At 44.1% G+C, this 18,353-nt stretch overlaps 1 long non-coding RNA gene across 2 annotated transcripts; it reads right to left on the reverse strand.

Moving 5' to 3' along the window:
- Positions 1-770: 770 nt before the first annotated feature.
- On the reverse strand, positions 771-15,183 carry LOC117796928. Of its 2 annotated transcripts, none has more exons than XR_004621648.1 (5): positions 12,422-15,183; positions 6,347-8,237; positions 2,918-2,989; positions 2,356-2,516; positions 771-1,006 (listed from the first exon to the last, which is right to left on the reverse strand). It is a non-coding gene; the product is annotated as an uncharacterized LOC117796928 (long non-coding RNA). The 2 variants fall into 2 exon arrangements; XR_004621647.1 differs by having other exon boundaries at positions 771-1,168.
- Between the last annotated feature and the right edge of the window lie 3,170 nt (positions 15,184-18,353).

Consider the following 18,353-nt stretch of genomic DNA (forward strand, 5'->3'; position numbering starts at 1 on the left):
CTGGTCCAGGGAAGGGAAGCAGCATGCGGGGAGCCACTCAGGTGGCAGGGGGGCAGACAGACAGAATGTGAGCTGAGCCTTATGCTTTTTCTCTTTCTACCACACCACGAATTAGGCTGAAGATAATCCCCAGCCAAGAAGAATGCCCCTAGGCTCTCACAGAGAGCCCCAAGGGCACTAAGGGTCACAAGGTGGGGCTCTAACCCCAAAATAAGGAGTTCAGAGATGCGATCATGTCCCAACCCCCACTCTATATGGTTGCAGCCCTGTGCACTGTAACAACATCACATCCAAGCTCAATGCCTTTTGCGTTTGCATAATCCAGAAGGCATCCCTAGTATTCAGTGCCCCCCAAGTGTCCCCTTGGCACTCAGCCAAACCTCCAGCATACCCACCGTGCCCACATAGCTCCGATGTCGGGAAAACAGATGACAGCTGGGGTCCCCAGCCGCTGGCCAAAAACACAGATCACGACCAGGACAGGTTGTTACTGTGCCTTAGAGCATCGTTAAACATTCTTTTGGCCCCAGGACGGCAAATAGGGAGACACTGCCAGTTCTCATTCTAATTAATAAGAAGTCATCGTCGAGAATCGGTGTTTCCAGAGAATTTCCGTGGCTAAGACTGAGCTCGGTGGACAAGAGTTCCATGGTTGACTAGTGATGTCTGCCAGGGGCACGGCAGGGGAAGCAACACTCCAGAGGCACGTTTGCTAACCCCTCTTCGGCCAAAGCGCTCCACATCCATACAGGTATTGAGGAAGTACCCGGTGGATATCCACATGGTTTATTGCAACAACATGCGTATGACACATGTGCGGAAAGGCACACAAAAGGTGAGAAATCAAATTAAAATATAAATGCAACTGATAGGTGGGGGAAATTCTTGTTTTAAAACCCTAGTCTTTTTTTTTTTTTAACGGGGTGGGGTCTTCGGGGATTCTTCTTTTCTCAACATTCTTCAAAACACAGTCAGTTGGTGTCGCCTGCCTCTTATAGAGGCCAAGCTAAAAAAAAAAAAAAAAATCAAGCCATAAAGAACCTTGAGGATGGGCCCCGGATGTCATTTAGGTCGGTCCCTTGGCCACAGCAGAAATGCTTCCAGCAACAGCCCAGCACACCTGTTCAGTCCCTTCATCGGCTCAGTTGGACAAGGCAGTCAGTTGAACCTGATGGACGTGATTGCCACGAATGTTTCCTTGGACTCAGCCAAAATCCTCTCCCTCTAATCTCTCACCAACAGCCCTAATTCTGTCTCCCCGAGCCATACAGAACACTAATTCCCTGCTCAACATGACAGTCCCTCCAATCTCTGAACACACTCGGCATATAGCCTCCCTGCCCCCTGAGTCTTTCCTACTCCCAGCTAAACAGCCCCAGGACTCGCACTGTTTCCCAGGTGACCAGACTTCAGATCACCTGCTCACCCTGGGCTCCCTTCTTCAGCTCATCTTTGATCCCGGCTCTGTTTCGTTTCCTGCTCCTGATCTCATCGTCAGAAATTGCCTCCAGGCAGAAAGCCAGGGCGATTATAAGGCTCACTTCATTTAGTTCCCCGTTCTCTGGCACTGCAATTATGCACCGCCTGTTTTCCAATGCCTGGTGGGGGGGGGAATTATTTCATCTATGTTGTCCAGTTTTCTCATTGTTTTCTATGGGAGGTTGAGTCTGGTCCTTGCTACCACGTCATGGCTGGAAGTGGAAATTCCCGGAGAACATTTTTTTCCTACACATTTATAATTTTGAAAGTTCTGGAGTGCCTGGGTGACTCAGTCATTAAGCGTCTGCCTTCAGCTCAGGGCATGATCTCAGAGTCCTGGGATCAAGCCCCGCATCGGGCTCCTCTGCCGGGAGCGTGCTTCTTCCTCTCCCACTCCCCCTGCTTGTGTTCCCTCTCTCACTGGCTGTCTCTATCTCTGTCGAATAAATAAAAACAAAATCTTTAAAAATAATAATAATAATAATAATTTTGAAAGTTCTTCCTGAGACTTTTTAGAGACTTGTCCAATGTCACGTCCCCACGAGGCGTGTGTAGGAATGTCTGGTCCAGAAGTTTTCCGAAGGTTCTCTTATGTTTGCATCCGTAGCTGTGTGTTACCAGGGACTTGCAATATGCGATCATTTACCCCTCACAGTTCCCGTGAAGCCGGTAAAACTAACACCGTTTTTGCAAACAAGAGAACCAGGGTTGAAAAGACTAATGATCGCTGCCCTGCATCGACCAGGCAGCCTTGTCTTCACAGGGTGACACCAAGCAAGATGCCGAGGCCTTTCCTGTAAGTCCCAGCCTCCCAAACGCACATAATATTAAAGTTTAAATGGAAACATGTGTGCTTTCTAGTCACTGTGACTTTACCTGGCCACAGGTCTTTCTAAAACTTCAGCCCGATCCTTTTTCAAAACTGGGCAAAACGGAGCGTCTGGGTGGTACAGTCAGTTAAACGGGTGACTCTTGATTTTGGCTCCGGTCGTGATCTCAGGGTTGCGGGTTCAAGCCCCACATTGGGCGTGGGCCTCCTTAAAAAAAAAGAGAGGGGGAAAAAAAAAGGTGAGGGCTCATGAACACGTTGTATTTATTTCATGAGTGTAAATTTGCTTTGACATTAGAAAATGACTTAATATAATTCACCACTAAAGGAAGAAAACAAAATGACCTTCACAATGAATGCAGAAAAAAATGTTTGATAACATTCATCTGCCATTCGTGATAGAAATTGCTCAGCAAGCTACGAAGAGATAGAAGTTTCCTCATCGTGACAAATGGTATCTACAAAAATCCTGTAGCAAATATACTTAGTAGTAAAATGTTGAAAGCATTCCCTTTAATACCAGGAACAATACTTTGCTATTACCACATGCTTTAGGAAATGTGGTTGTAAAAGATACTATTTATGATAACAACAGAAAATAAAAAGTACCAGGGCACCTAGCTGGCTCCGTGGGTAGAGTATGCAACTCTTGATCTCCAGGTCGTGAGTTCGATCCCCGCACTGGGCAAAGAAGTTAAATAGATAAATAAATAAATAAATAAATAAATAAATAAATAAATAAATAAAACAATAAAGCTAACAAATATATAAAAGATCTCTAGAAAAAATTATAAAAACTTTATTAAAGAAATCAAGGAATGAAGTTATACACAGTGTTATGGCTCAGAATACTCACTATAAAAAAGATGAGAATCCTCCCCACAGGGACATGTGGGTGGCTCAGTCAGTTAAGCATCTGCCTTTGGCTCAGGTCATGATCCCAGGGTCCTGGGATCGAGTCCTGCATCGGGCTCCCTGCTCAGCAGGGAGTCTGCTTCTCCTTCTCTCTCTGCCCATCCCCTCCCTCCCTCATGCTCTCTCTCTTAATCTCTCTCTCAAATAAATAAATAAAATCTTAAAAAAATAAAAAAATAAAGCCGCTTGTTGGATGGGGCATACATTATATCGGCTCACATCCCATTCACCAAGGCAAGTCACATGATGAAGTTCAAAGACAGTGGGAAAGTGGAGAATATTCTGCCCACAATGGACCATTCAAAGGCAGGAAGGAGAAGAAAAATTATGAGCAAATAATACAATTTATTACAGATCTCTATGTAACCCCATACCAGAAAAAAAGTTAATACTAAAGGTTTAAAGACATAACTGTATAAGACAAAGTTATGAAACTTTTAGGAGAATATCTTTATGTCCTTAGGGCAAGAAAGAGGTTCCCAAGTAAGGCACATAAAAAAGGAAACTGTTAAAAATTTGGTAATTTCAATATTAAAATTAAAAACTTGGGGCGCCTGGGTGGCACAGGGTGCCTGGGTGGCACAGCGGTTAAGCGTCCGCCTTCAGCTCAGGGTGTGATCCTGGCGTTATGGGATCGAGCCCCACATCAGGCTCCTCTGCTACGAGCCTGCTTCTTCCTCTCCCACTCCCCCTGCTTGTGTTCCCTCTCTCGCTGGCTGTCTCTATCTCTGTCAAATAAATAAATTCTTAAAAAAAAAAAACTTACATTCATCAGGATTTCAAGGTGGGACAAAACATTTGCAACATATATCATTGGCAAAGGATTTGTATCCAGAATACATAAAACATCTTTCTAAATATGTAAGAAAAATAGACCTTTGCAAATGCCAAACTTGGTATTTGACATAAGTGGCATTACAAATCAGTGAGAAAAATCCAAAGTATTCAGTACAAGGTGCTGAGACAATTGGCTGTCTATAGGGGGAAAGCTAAAATGACATCCCTACCTCACACTATACACCAAAATAAATTCTGGATTATTTAAAAAGGGAAATATGAAAAGCAACATGTTCTCATTTTAAAGATTTTTTTTTTGACAGAGAGAAAGCAAAAGCACAAGAAGGGGGGGTGGGCAGAGAGAGGGGGAGGAGCAGACTCCACGCTGAGCAGGGAGCCCAATGCGGGGCTGGATCCCAGGATCCTGAACTCATGACCTGAGCTGAAGGCAGACGCTTCACCAACTGAGCCACGCAAGTGCCCCAACATTTTCTCATTTTAAAGGAAAATCTAGAGTGTCACTACAAACTGCTTAAGGAAAGAGTGTTTTAAATGAAAACTAAGAAATCAAGTTTATAGAAGGAAAGGTTGGTAAATTTGATTACGCTTAAAAAATTGTGCAAGTCAAAAAACACACTAATCCAAGTTAAAAGTGAAACTGTAGACCGGAAGAAGATATTTTCAACACATGGCAATGGATGAATATGCAGAAGATTTAAAATGTCTTATATACCCCACAAAACCAGCTGAAGAAAGCCTGGCAATTTGAAGAACCACCAGTTGTTTCCCATGACTGTAGACCAGTGTGGGGTGTGTGTGTGTGTGTCTGCATCCTACTCTCTCACCTTCGCACAAGTAATTCCTTTGACTTTGAATGCCCTTTCTCTATTTTGTTCCTGAAATTGGGAAAGACTTCCTGGAAATTAGTATTTTCTTTCTCTGAGCTTCTCTGGCTCATTTTACATCCTCAATAGACAAGCTGTAAAATATTGTAATTCATTAGGGTGGGTATTGTACTAGCCTGCTTGGGCTGCCATAATGAAATGCCATAGGCCAGGTGTCTTGGAAGCCCAAAATCACAGCGCCGGCCATTTCGGTTTCTGAGGAGAGCCCTCTCCTCGGCTTGCAAAGGGCCACCTTCTCACAGTGTCCTCACGTGGCCTTTTCTTAGTGAGTGTGCATGGAGAGAGAAATTGCTCACCTGTTCTTATAAGGCCACCACTCCTATTGGAATAGGATCCCACCCTCATGACTTTATTTAACCTTAAGGACTTCCAAAAAGCCCTACCTCCAAACACAGTCGCATTGGGCGTTAGGGCTTCAACGTACGAATTTGCCTCAGACACCCCATACATTGTTCTAGCATTGGGGTGAATGTCAGTCCGTAGCAAGTATTCTATCTCCCCCAGTCCTGTTTTGTTAGATCTTTGAATTCTGTACAGGTCTTTGAACGTCTGCCATAAGTCCACTTCTCTCCTAGGTGTTAGGGTATCTAGACGGGTCTTTGGTTGTTGCCAGCCTATTCCTGTAGATAGGTCTAAGGAAGGGGGTAAAAGACAGGGTTCTCGGAAGCAGCATAATGGGATCCCAGAGAGAGGAGAGAAGAAAAGATGAAAAAGTGTTCCAAGGTGTGTTTAAATTCTCAAGCAAGAGGGGACCCCATTCTCTTTGATGTGGAGGTATGAGACAGAGGGCCAAGAAAGCTCCCCAAGGGAGTGCATTTTTAGCCTAATTTTTGGTAGACGCCTTCCACCATCTGGGCGGCACCTGCCATCCCATCTCTCTGTTTTGTCTTTTTTCTCTGCCAGAAGAGGCTGCTTGAAAACCACTGTGCCTTCTTTCCAACAGATGAAGTTGTAAATAGGCATCAGCAGCTGAAAAGACATGCCGGCAGTAGCCAAAATCAGACAGTATGCACACGGTGCCCTACAAGGACCCCCGCTCAGTTCTTGGTGGTGACAGCACTACCCATGGCCCCCGCTGCCCATGGCCATCGGTGGCTTCATCCTTAGATCCTGCTTCTCCAAACAGGGGTCCCCAAAGAAAGTTACCTGTGCCTTGAGAACACTTAAGTCTACAGCCTAGCCCCGGTCTATAGCTGAACACGTATGCTCACTTTCACCTGGGCTGCTAGACGGCGGGTACCCTGTTTACTGCGTGTCTGGCGTGGGGCTATGCACGGGGAATATACGCGTGAACCAGAAAGCTAGGATCCCTCCTGCCATCGAGCTGATGGACAACTGGAGGAGTTCGATGGCTCGTTTTATGTGTCTACTTGGCGAGGCTAGAGTGCCCCGTTATTTAAGCAAACACGAGTCTCGGTTTTGCTGAGAAGGTATTTTGTACCTGTGATTAACATCTACAATCTGTTGACTTTGCGTAAAAGAGATTCCCCTCGGTAAGGTGGGTGGGTGTCATCCAATGAGTTAGAAGGCCTTCCGGGCAAAACTTGAGCGTTTCCTGAAGAAAGTTGGCCTGGGCATTGCAACAGGAGCTCGTGGCTATGAATGCTGGCCAAAGCTGCCCTACAGACTTGGGACTTGGCCAAATGTCACAGCCGCAGAAGCAGCCAGTTCCTTGAAATACATCTGTGTGTGTGTGTGTGTGTGTGTGTGTGTGTGAACTAGATACACAGGCACCTCTATACAGACTTAGTTCATGGAATGTATCCTACTGTTTATAGATATGGAGATATAAAGATACAGACAGAGTGAGAGAGAGAGATACACTTATCTCCCCTGCTCGTTCTGTTTCTCTGGAGAACCCTGACTAGTCCAGGGAGAATCCCATGTACACAAGGGATTACTAGGCAGTGTCCTCGGTGCTATGACCCTGGGAGCAAAGTAAGCGGTACGCAGCCGTGTAAGCCTAAATCGGACTCCAGACTGGAACCTTGGATCCATCGCACAGTAGACACGCCATGATCTTGGATCAATTCCTACATTCTTTAAGCCTCAGTTCACTTGCGTGTAAATGGAGACAGTATCCCCCTTGTGGGGTTCTTGCAAGGGGTCAACGAGGTTCACAATCTTGCCCGTGAACACTCAGGTGGGAGTAGGAGGCCAGGATTCAAACTCAGGTCTGCCAGGTCTGCAAGGTACCCTTAACCCTTGCTCTGTCGATGCACTTGGGCGTTGGTTCTGCAACAGGCACTTGGCCACAGACAATCCATACGTCATCATAGCTTCCACTCCGCTCTGTGGAGAGGCCTCTTAAATTTATTACACCTTTGGCCCAATCCTAAGGTGGAATTCCAGGCTCCATTGCATTCCGGTGCTTGGATGTGACCACTGGCTTCAGACCCAACGTCTCTTATTTATTTATTTGAGCGAGAGAGAGAGAGAGCATGAGCAAGATGGGCAGAGGGAGAGAGAGAGAATCTCAAGCAGACTCTGGGCTGAGCACAGAGCCCGACATGGGGTGGGGGGGCTCGATCTCACCCTGAGATCACAGCCTGAGCTGAAACCAGGAGTCGGACTCTGAACCGACTGTGCCACCCAGGTGCCCCAAACCCAACGTATCTTCAATCCAAACTCATCGTCTTCCCCCAGCACTGACAAATCCTGGCTTCGTCTCTCTCTACTTCTATGACCCTGGGAAAACTACTGACCTTCTAATCCTCAGAGTTCAATGTGGGGGGAGGGAGATTTGGCAATACGAGGAAAGCAGACGTATCACAGATGGTTCTTATGTTTCTTTTTGTCCACAGTACCTTTATCTCTGTGTCAGGTACACTCTAGGTACTGGATACGTTATTCTATTCGTCCAGCATCGATTCATCAGCACCGATTTTAATTAATTGCACCACAGGAAACATGGATTTAGTCCTAACTCACTATTTGCAGGCTAATTTTCCAGGAAAATCACCATTTCCCACTAAACCAAGTAAATAAGGTGCTGCAATGGGAAAGGTTTCATTTACATTTTATGTTGATGTACCGCCATCTAGTGGACGATGTGCAAGTTACAAGCAGAAAGAGGATGGGGCGCCCGGGTGGCTGAGTCAGTAGTTTCTGACTCATTTCCATTCAGGTCATGATCGCAGCGTTGTGAGATGGAGCCCTACATCGGGCTCCAAGAGCATGGCGCCTGCTTAAGATTGTCTTTCTACCCCTCTCCCCCTCTTTAAAAAAAAAAAAAAAAGAGGAAAAGAGCGGGCAGAGAAAACATCCTAGAAGAAATGTTTACAATTATGAAGACAAATCCATGGGTGACATTGTTGGACTTCAACAACCATCTGAAAAACATAAATAACAGGATGCCTTTTAAATATAAAATAAATTATAAACGAACACTATAGCAAGTTACCAGCTCATATAATCTTATGATCCCTCATTTGTTCTAAGCAAAACGAAAAATAAGACAGTCAGCATTCTTCCCTGCAACTGACTACTTTGCTCCGTTTGAATTCCCCATGCCCTATGTTGGATGGGAATCAGAATTAAAGAGAAGCCACTCAACTAGGGGTTCAATTTCCTGACAGCTCTACCCTTAATGAGCTAAGAACTGTTTTCCTTTCTGAATAAGTTACCATTATCAAGCGCTTACTGTGAGCTTGGGGCCATGCTGAATATTTTACATGGATTATCTCGCTTAATCCTTGTGAATCCCTCCCCCTGCTAACTCAAAGGGTAAGTGATCTCAGCTTAGTGCCTCGTCTATAAAAATGGGATAAGTGACTTGTTCAAAGTCAAAACCAGGACATAAAACTGGATCCATGACCCAGACGTGTCTGAAAATACAGATTCTTCATGATTACGTCGTCCCACGTGCAACACTCCTGCACAACTCCAAGAATGTTGTGAGGACGAAACAAGTCATGGAAAGTACTTTTTGGAGAAAGCACGATGTTTGAAAACTTATACATAAAACACCGTTACCCCCACAAATAGGTGTAAGATGCTCTATGTTCTATTAGGACAACCATTACTTTACGAAAGTTATGGATTGCTTTTTCTCAGCAGTGATGTCCCCTCTTTCATTCCTTAAAATTCCTAAAATTAGTAATTTTAATCTTTTTTTCCCAGTGAGTTGAGCTGAAAGTTTGTCAGTTTCGTTGCTCCTTTCAAAGAACTGATTTTTGGTTCTGTTGATTTTCTCTATTGTTCTATTCTCTATTTCTTTTATTTCCTCTCTAGTATTTCTTTCCTTGCTTAATTTGGGTTTACTTTGCTCTTCTTTTTCTAGTTTCCTAAGGTGAAAAATTGGACTATTGATTTGAGATCTTTCTTCTTAAGACTTTTTTTTAGATTCACAGCAAAATTTAGAGGAAAATGCAAATATTGCAAATAAATGCATAACCTTCCCCATGATCAATATCCCCCAGCAGAGTGGTTATCTTTGTTACAACTGATGAACCCCATAGACACATCATCTTCACCCAAAGTTCATAGTTTTCCTTAGGCTTCCGTCTTGGTATTGTACATTCTGCATCTGGATAGATGTAAGATGCTGTGTGTCCATCATTATAGTATCATATAGAGTATTTTGCCTTTTCCAGAATGTCATGTAGTTGGAATCATAATGTGTAATCTTTCCAGATTAGCTACTTTCATTTAGTAATATACATTTTTTTTCCTCCATGTCTTTTTGTGGCTTGATAGTTCACTTCTTTTTAGTGATGAATAATACTCCATTTTCTGGGGGCACCTGAGTGACTCAGTCGGTGAAGCGTCCAACTCTTGATTTCAGTTCAGGTTGTGATCCCAGGATCCTGAGATCAAGCCCCGTGTTGGGCTCCACACTGAGCATGGAGTCGGCTTGACATTCTCTCTCTCTCTCCATCTGCCCCTCCCCCACCCCTCACACGCACATGTGCTGACGTGCACACATGCATTCTCTCTCCAAAAAACAAACTATCGTATTCCGTTGTCTGGGTGTACCACAATTTAACTATTCATTCATGTACCAAAGGAGAGCCTGGTTGCTTCCAATTTGGGTCAATTATCACTAAAGCACCCAAGTCCACCTTTTTGTGTGGACGTGTTTCATTTCATTTAGATAAATATCAAGGAGCGCATTTGCTGGACCATATGGGAAGAGTATGTTTCGTTTTTTCAAAACTGTCCAAGTGCCTTGCAAAGTGGCTGCAGCATTTTGCATTTCCACCAGCGATGAGTGAGAGTTTATGGTTACAAATATAGGGGTTTATAGCTCTAAATTTCCCCTCTATCCACGGTTATGGCTGCATCCCATACATTTTGGTATGTCGTGTTTTCACTTTCATGAATCTCAAAGTATTTTCTAGTTTTTCTTCTGAGTTCTTCTGGGACCCATTGGTTCTCTCAGTATGTTGTTTAATTTCCACATATTGATTTCTAATATAACTCCGTTGTGCTCAGAGAACGTACTTTGTGTGGTTTCAATCTCTTTGGGTTTATTGAGGATTGTTTTATGGCCTAACATATAGTCTATCCTTAAGAATGTCCCATGTGCTCGAGTAAAATGTGCACGATACTGTTCTTGGACGGAATAGATGTCTGTTAGATCTAGTTGGTTTGCAGTGCTCTTGGATTCTCTATTTCCTTGTTGTTCTGCCTCACTCATCTCGCCGTTATTAAAAGTGAGATATGGGGGTGCTTGCGTGGTGCAGTTAAGTGGCCGACTCTTGATTTCGGCTCAGGTCATGATCTCAGGGTCCTGGGATCGAGCCCCGCATTGGGCTCTTTGCTCAGCAGGGAGCCTCCTTGTCCCTCTCCTCTGTCTACTGCTCTGCCTACTTGTGCTGTCAAATAAATCAACAAAATCTTTAAAAAATAAAATAATGTCTGGGCTTCAAGGATGGTTTCTGTTGATTTCTTCCCCTGTGCCTGAGCCATATTTCTTGTTTCTTTGCCTATCTCCTAATTTGCTGAAAACTGGACAGTTAGAATAAGGTGGCAATTCTAAAAATCAAATTTGTTGCCCCTCTCCTTTTAAGGTTTTTTGTTCTTGCAGAGGTTTTTTTTGTGATTTTCCTGAATTACTCTGTAAAGTCTGCATTGTTTATCACGCGCAGCCACTGAAATCTCTACTGTCAGCTTAGTCTTCAGCTAATAGATAGGATCTCCTTAAGCACCTGAAACGGTATCTCCCACCTTTTGCTGAGGCGCTCTTGTGGACTAGGGCACATCTTCGAGACTCCAGCAGCTGACAACTAAGCCTTTACTTTCTGTTTGGACAGAGTCTCAAGATCATCCAGAGCTGAGAGACTGGGGCCTTTTCAGGTCTTTCCAGGGCATGGAAATCCTGCACATGCATATGCTTTCCCACATCCCTAGAAACAGCTGAAGGATTTTCAAAGCCTCCTATGGCATCTCACTCTTATTTTTTTGCATTTTTTTGACCAGTCTCATTTGCCCCAACTGGCATCACCCAACCGGCAGCTGTGCTGTTTATGCAATTACCGCGGATTATTTCCAACAAACAACCTGCAGACGGGGTTCTTCTCAATGGGTCATGTTAAATAAAGAGAAGCCCCATCACTGGGATTTTTCTAGGGAGCTGTCAGGCAGATCAAACAGTGACAATTCTTTTGGATAACTCCAAGCCTATTTAGGGGAATTCCAAACTATTCCAGTGGTTGCTAGGCCCACTGTCTTTCACAGTTACTGTGGCTCAAAATTGCTGGTTTTCGAGGCTACCACAGAGCTGGGGAGAGGGGGCTGGCAGCGGGACAGGTTAAAAATACTGCAAAGCTTATTGTTCTTAGAGAGAGAGTCAACCATTTTTCTTGAATACATGTTCCTCAAATTGTTCCAGTTCATTGGCTAATTTCTGGAGTTTGAGAAAGTCAATTTTGACGATTTCTGCCAGTGTTCTCGTTGCTTTTCTGGAGGATCAGAATTTCAGAGTGCCTTACTGCACCATTCTTGAAATGCTTCTGCAGGATTTCTTTCAATAGAAAATGGAATACATAAGATTTCTCTTAAATTAATGCAATCAGCATATACTGAATTTACTAGAACAGCAGACATTCCTCCTACGATAAACCATCCAAATGAGAAAACTGTTTGGCTTCTCAAATTTCGCAGAGTATCAGCGCTGGTTTCTGGACTATGGCATCGCCCCCTTCAGACGAGAACACCAGAGTTCAAGCTCAAATCTATCTGCTCTTCAGCTCCACCTGAGCGAAGCAGATCTAAGGGATCGACTGTCCATTAATAAGTGCAAACTAGTGTTTCTCACCCGTCCAGACCCACACCCACTTGTTATTACAAATATTTTTAAACGCCCTTTAAAAACGGTGTTAGCCTAAAAAATGAATAAACAACGTAACTTTAATTAGGCATTTTTTTGAATCACTATTGTCTAACTGTAACTTAGGAGAAATAAAAGGAAGCAACTTAGGGTGACATGTAATTCAATATGAAAATAAATGGTCACAACTGCTGAAGACACAATAACGTCGTCAGATGCTTGCATATATGTACATGTAATTACCACGAAAGGGGTCACTGCGGATGCAGACCGAGGTCGCTGCAGTGAATTTTGACTTGCCACTCAAATGCCATGAGCAACGTTGCCACTGGTGACAGGAGTTTTCAAAATGGTGAAAAACTCTTGGTAGAGTCCTGAGCAAAGAGTACAACCTTCCCTCACTCGCCAGTCACGTTTTTGGAGGAGTACCGCAAAACTGCAACAAAAAATGTAAATTGTAGTTTATATATGTACAACGGACTTAAGAGTCTAGGCTCAGATAATTACTGTCAGCATTCGCCAGCTAGAGACACCATGGGGTACAGAGCTGTGGTCGAGCCAAGTGGGTTTACTAGCGCTCTTTGCACAAGGGAGATCCCACACCATGGGATGCCTCAGTACTGTTAGGAAGGATTTATTCTAGGATTTGGGCTTGTGTCAGGCCCTTTCAAGGAGGGTTCCACAAGTCGTAGGTTCAGTCTGGATTGGGTGCTTTCAGAAAACGAAGGAATTCTACACGTGGGCATCTTCACGCTCATCTGGGAGGTAGCAGAAAGTGGCCCGAAGCGGCAGTCAGTCACTCATGTAGGCCAGGACGGGGAGGGGGTGTGTTTGGTCATTTTTTGTGGTTTGTGCAGTATTCTCGTTCCTATGCTCCAGCATGATTACAGAGTCCTTATTTCTGCCTTGCTCTGTCACGGTCACAGAATGGCTCTGTCATGGTCACAGAATGGCTCTGTCAGATGTTAGTGTTGAATAAAATTATGTTCAACAGGAAGCCATAGGCTTTGCAGTTCAGGTCGGGTCAGCTTCCAGCCGACAGCTGTTAGGGGGGTGCTTTTTCTTTCTCATTATAAACAAAATTTTCACGTAATTGTTCAGTGGGAGATACAGATGTTATTAGAGATGTAGGGCAACTGTTGGCTATAAATAACTGTCCTGTGCTCTATAAGGGCCTGGCGCCCCCGGGGCTCCACACATTCAAATATCACCCAGCAAAGGGACCAATCATTGTGTTAAGCAACCCCCTCCCTCCCCAAATTACAAAAACACCCTCCCTTGGGGGTGGCACCATTCCCCTGAGAACGACTGCTCTGAATATCCTACATCCGACCCCCATATCACGTTGATGTCAGGATACGTATTAAAAGTACATCAGACTACACCCTCCCAGAACTATCTTACCAAGTTGTAGTGAACGGCTTTGCATCACAAGTTGGCTAAAAAAGCTGTGCCGATCAAAGGCGAGTTACCGTAGAAACAGCACTATCAGCATTAGCTGCCAGCAGCCGGGGTCCTCCACTTAAAGCCCCCCGTGAGAAATACGCAGTCAGCAATGCTAGTCGCTTACCTCATGTCCCTTGCTTTTTCCCCTACTAACAAAATCTCATTTTTAGGCAAGACAGCAATGTGCCTTCCGAAGTACCTGCCCTTCCGGACTTCCTGACACCTGAGTGACGCCATTTTGGCTACTGAAACGTACGCAGCAGCAGGTCTCCTGCAACTTCTGAGGAAGCTTTTGCGTTTCTGATGAAAGGGGACAGATGCAACTGGAGCCTATAATCTTCTTCCTCCAAAAGAGATGAGTCATCTTCAGCTGTGACAGTCCTCTTGTGACCCTGAGGCGATGAGCAAGGGGACAAAACCCAGCTCTCTGAAGAACCGTTCAGTAGCCACAGCAACACTAGCCAATTGCCCACTTGCAGACTTCCTTTGTGGAAAAACACACAGACCCTTTTTTTGTCTGAGCCACTATTCTTTGTAGGACTTTCTGTTCCTTGTGGCTGAACAAATTATTAAGAGAGGAAATCAATAGTTACAACAGATATCTGATGGAATAGAAAAAAAAATAGAGGGGCGCCTGGGTGGCACAGCGGTTAAGCGTCTGCCTTCGGCTCAGGGCGTGATCCCGGCGTTATGGGATCGCCCCACATCAGGCTCCTCTGCTATGAGCCTGCTTCTTCCCTCTCCCACTCCCCCTGCTTGTGTTCCCTCTCTCGCTGGCTGTCTCTATCTCTGTCAAATAAATAAATAAATAAATATAGAGGTTTACGTTAAGCCTTTAAAACATAGTAACCGATTGGACAAAAAATGGTGCCCGAACTATGTGTGGGGGAAGCGATGGAGTTAAATCTTCATTCTTCCGTAGCAGGAAGTCAACAGCTGATGTATCAAGCTGAAAGGCCAAGAAACACTGTAAGCACTATAAGAATATTATTTAGAAGTATGGAAATAAATATCCCAAAATATAAAATCAGAGGCAGCTGAAGACATTTGCTTCAGACTGTTGCTTTTTTTTTTTTTTAAGAAGACTGCTGCATTTCTTTGCACTCTCTGTAATATTTGATTTTCAGACTCAAGTTGTTTTTTAATTAATTAATTGTAGTGAAAAGTCCTATGAGATTACTTTTTTCTTGGCAATAAATTGTAACTTCTTCAGGAAATCATATGCTTCCTCCTTTCTTATGTAGAATAATATAAAGGTTTTAAAGAATGCCTGTTGCTTCTTGTAAGAATTAGGTATGATTTCGATTTTATTTGTAACTGAAAAGTAAACTTAACATACAATTTTAGAATGTGCTGTTCAAAACCAGCAATAGACTAAGTTTGAAAATCATTGCACGATGGTAAAAATTGGCACAGCTGAATTTCACCTGCAAATATAGTTTGGTTTCACATGTGTTTTTTTGTTTGTTTGTTTTGAGAGAGAGAGTGCACACACAAGCGGGGGGGGGGGGGGGGGGGGCAGAGGGAGAGAGAGAATCTTAAGCAGGCTCCACGCTCAGCGCAGAGCCCAACTAGGGTCAGGATCTCAGGACCCTGAGATCATGACCTGAGCTGAAATCAAGAGTTGGATGCTTAACTGACCGAACCAACCAGCTGCCCCTCTTTCTTATTTTTAAATTTAATTTATAAGTATTAAAAGATCATGGGGCGCCTGGGTGGCACAGCGGTTAAGCGTCTGCCTTCGACTGAGGGCATGATCCCGGCGTTATGGGATCGAGCCCCACATCAGGCTCCCCCGCTATGAGCCTGCTTCTTCCTCTCCCACTCCCCCTGCTTGGGTTCCCTCTCTCGCTGGCTGTCTCTATGTCTGTCAAATAAATAAATAAAATCTTTAAAAAAAAAAAAAGATCAGATTTCATGTAAACATCTAGACTTTTCATGTCTCTTGAAAAACCGAAAAAACCTAGCAACAGCAGAACCACACTCTTGAATGGCAATGATGGCTGGAAGTGAGAAGCTTCTGGACCTGCAGATGGTGTGTGGACTCTCCTAGTTGGCAGTTTTCACCTGGTCAGTGTCACCTGTCTGGTCCCACCTCCACTACAACATAAGGAATCCAATTTCTTTTCTTGCAAAAACGAATAGCTTGGAGCAATGGTAAGATTACTGAATTAGGACTAAAAGTTTTCTAAGTGGGACTTATTGGCTGTGCAACTAATAAGTCATGTTGTGAAAACAAATTAACCACATAATCAAGTGGCTTAACACACCAAAAGTTTCTTTCTCACTTGCGCTGTATGTCCCACAGGAGTAGGCAGGGGGATTCTGCTCTACATGTCACCCTGGGACGCAGGATGGCTGAGGTTCCACCATCTTGAGCACCCCTGGTTGCCACCAAAGGGGAAGAAAGAGTAGAGATTTCCCATTCTTCACCCAGAAATGACACTGGTCACTTTCACTCACGTTTCATGGTCATAACTGCTCACATGGGATCAATTAATTAAGGGAGCGGGGAAACGCAGAACAAATGGAATACCTGGGGGGCACTACTATCTGTACCACATCCAACCTTCAGTAACTCATTTTACTTATCTCACAGGGCACCTGGGTGGTTCAGTCAGTTAAGTGTCCCACTCTCGATTTCAGCTCAGGTCATGATCTCAGGGTCCCGGGATTGAGCCACATGTCAGGCTCTGTGCTCAGTGGGGTCTATGCTTCTCTCTCTCTCTCCCTCTCTCACTCTCCCCCTCCCCCTGCTCACATGCACTCTCTTCTCTCTCTCTAAAGTAAATAAATCTTTTTTTTTTAATTTGTTTTACTTATCTCAGTCGTAGTTATGCACTTGTAACATCAGGCGATTAATGGTCTGTCCTCCCTCTTGGGCTTACGGGGCGAATCAAATGAGATCCCTCATGTTGGCAAGGATGCGTAGAAAGGGGAACCCTCCTGCACTGTTGGTGGGAATGCAAACAGTACAGAAGTTCCTCAAAAAGTTAAAAACAGAACTACTCTACAAGCAGCAATTGCACTATTAGGTATTTATCCAAAGAATACAAAAATATTGATTCAAAGGAGCACACACACCTGTATGTTTATAGCAGCATTACCAACAATAGCCAAATTATGGAAAGAGCTCAAATGTCCATCAAGTGATGAACGGATCAAGAAGACGTGGTGTATATAAACGATGGAATATTACTCAGCCATAAAGAAGAATGAAATCTTGCCATTTGCAACAATGTGGATGGAGCCAGAGTGTATTATGCTAAGTGAAATAAGTCAGAGAAAGACAAATACCATATGACTTCACTCATATCTGGAATTTAAGAAACAAAACAGATGAAGATAGGGGAAGGAGGAAAAAAGAGAGAGAGAAAGAGGGAAGCAAACCATAAGACATTCTTAAAGATAGAGAACAAACAGGACTGATGGAGGGCGGCACATGGGGGATGGGTTAAATGGGGGATGGGCATTAAGGAGGGTACTTGTGATGAGCACTGGGTGTTGTAGGTCAGTGATGAACCACTAAAGTCTACACCTGAAACCAATTTTACCGTATATCTTAACTAGAATTTAAATAAAAAATTGAAATTAGAAAGAAAAAAAAAAGGAGATCATACATACAGAAGAATTTTGATGAGCTCTAAAAAGTCATACAAATTTAAAAGGATCATGGTACCTACGCCATGGTGGTAAATGCTATCACCCCTACACACACACACACACACACACACACACACACACACACACACACACACACACCCTGGCCTATTTATCTCAGAGGTGCAGTCCAAGTATAGATACTCTGGGAACTATAAAATGCAATGTTGCTTTCATTTTAACGGCACGATGCAGCCAGTTCACCTGTACTCAAGGTTGATCCAGGGAAGAGAAAAGAGAAAATAATGTTCATTTTCTTGGCCTCTCCCAAGTAACTTTTCAGTCTTGGGGAGAGGGTTAAAGTAGATGTGGCAGATTTTACTTTCCAAAGAAGGCTCACAGTCTCTCCCAGCCCACATAACCTTGTTTAGTCTCGACAGTCCTCTCATCAAGCTGGGGTCCACGTACCCTTCCCTTCAACTCAGGGGGACCTTGGCGACCGTGTCAACCACCAGAGGAGAGCAGAAGTGATATTATGAGGATTCTCAGACTAGTCGTAAAAACACCATGTGCTTCTCTAGGGAAGCTCGCTCTGAGACGCTAGCTGCCGGGTTGTGAAGAAGCCCAAATAAGCCTACACAGAGACCACACAAGGACATCACAAACGTGTTCCGACAACAACCTAGCAGAGCTCCCACCTGACAGCCAACATCAACCTCCAGACCCGTGGCTGAAGACACCCCCCGAGTTCCCTGCCCCTCGCCAACATGTAAAGACGGGCCTTCAAATCGTCACAGCGGAGGCCCAGATACTATACAGCAGAGAAAAACTGTCCCACCAGGCCAGTTCCAAATTCCTGCCCCACGGCACGTGCAAGCATAACAAAATGACTATTTGACATCGCCACGAAATGTTCATGCAGCAACAGCATCTGGTAGCACTGAATTCATTAGCACCAATAACAGGAGCTTTATTACCACACAGAGAAAAGGACAAATGTGTGTTTACTGAACTATTACATCCCGAATGCTATACTTACGGAAACAATTATGGGGGATGCTAAAAATATATGTACTGATAAGAATTCCGCTAAGCTATAGCAACAGAGAAGCCAAAACAGGAACACTTG

The sequence above is a fragment of the Ailuropoda melanoleuca genome, chromosome 17, assembly GCF_002007445.2.
Source record: "Ailuropoda melanoleuca isolate Jingjing chromosome 17, ASM200744v2, whole genome shotgun sequence".
In the NCBI taxonomy this organism is placed as follows: domain Eukaryota; kingdom Metazoa; phylum Chordata; class Mammalia; order Carnivora; family Ursidae; genus Ailuropoda; species Ailuropoda melanoleuca.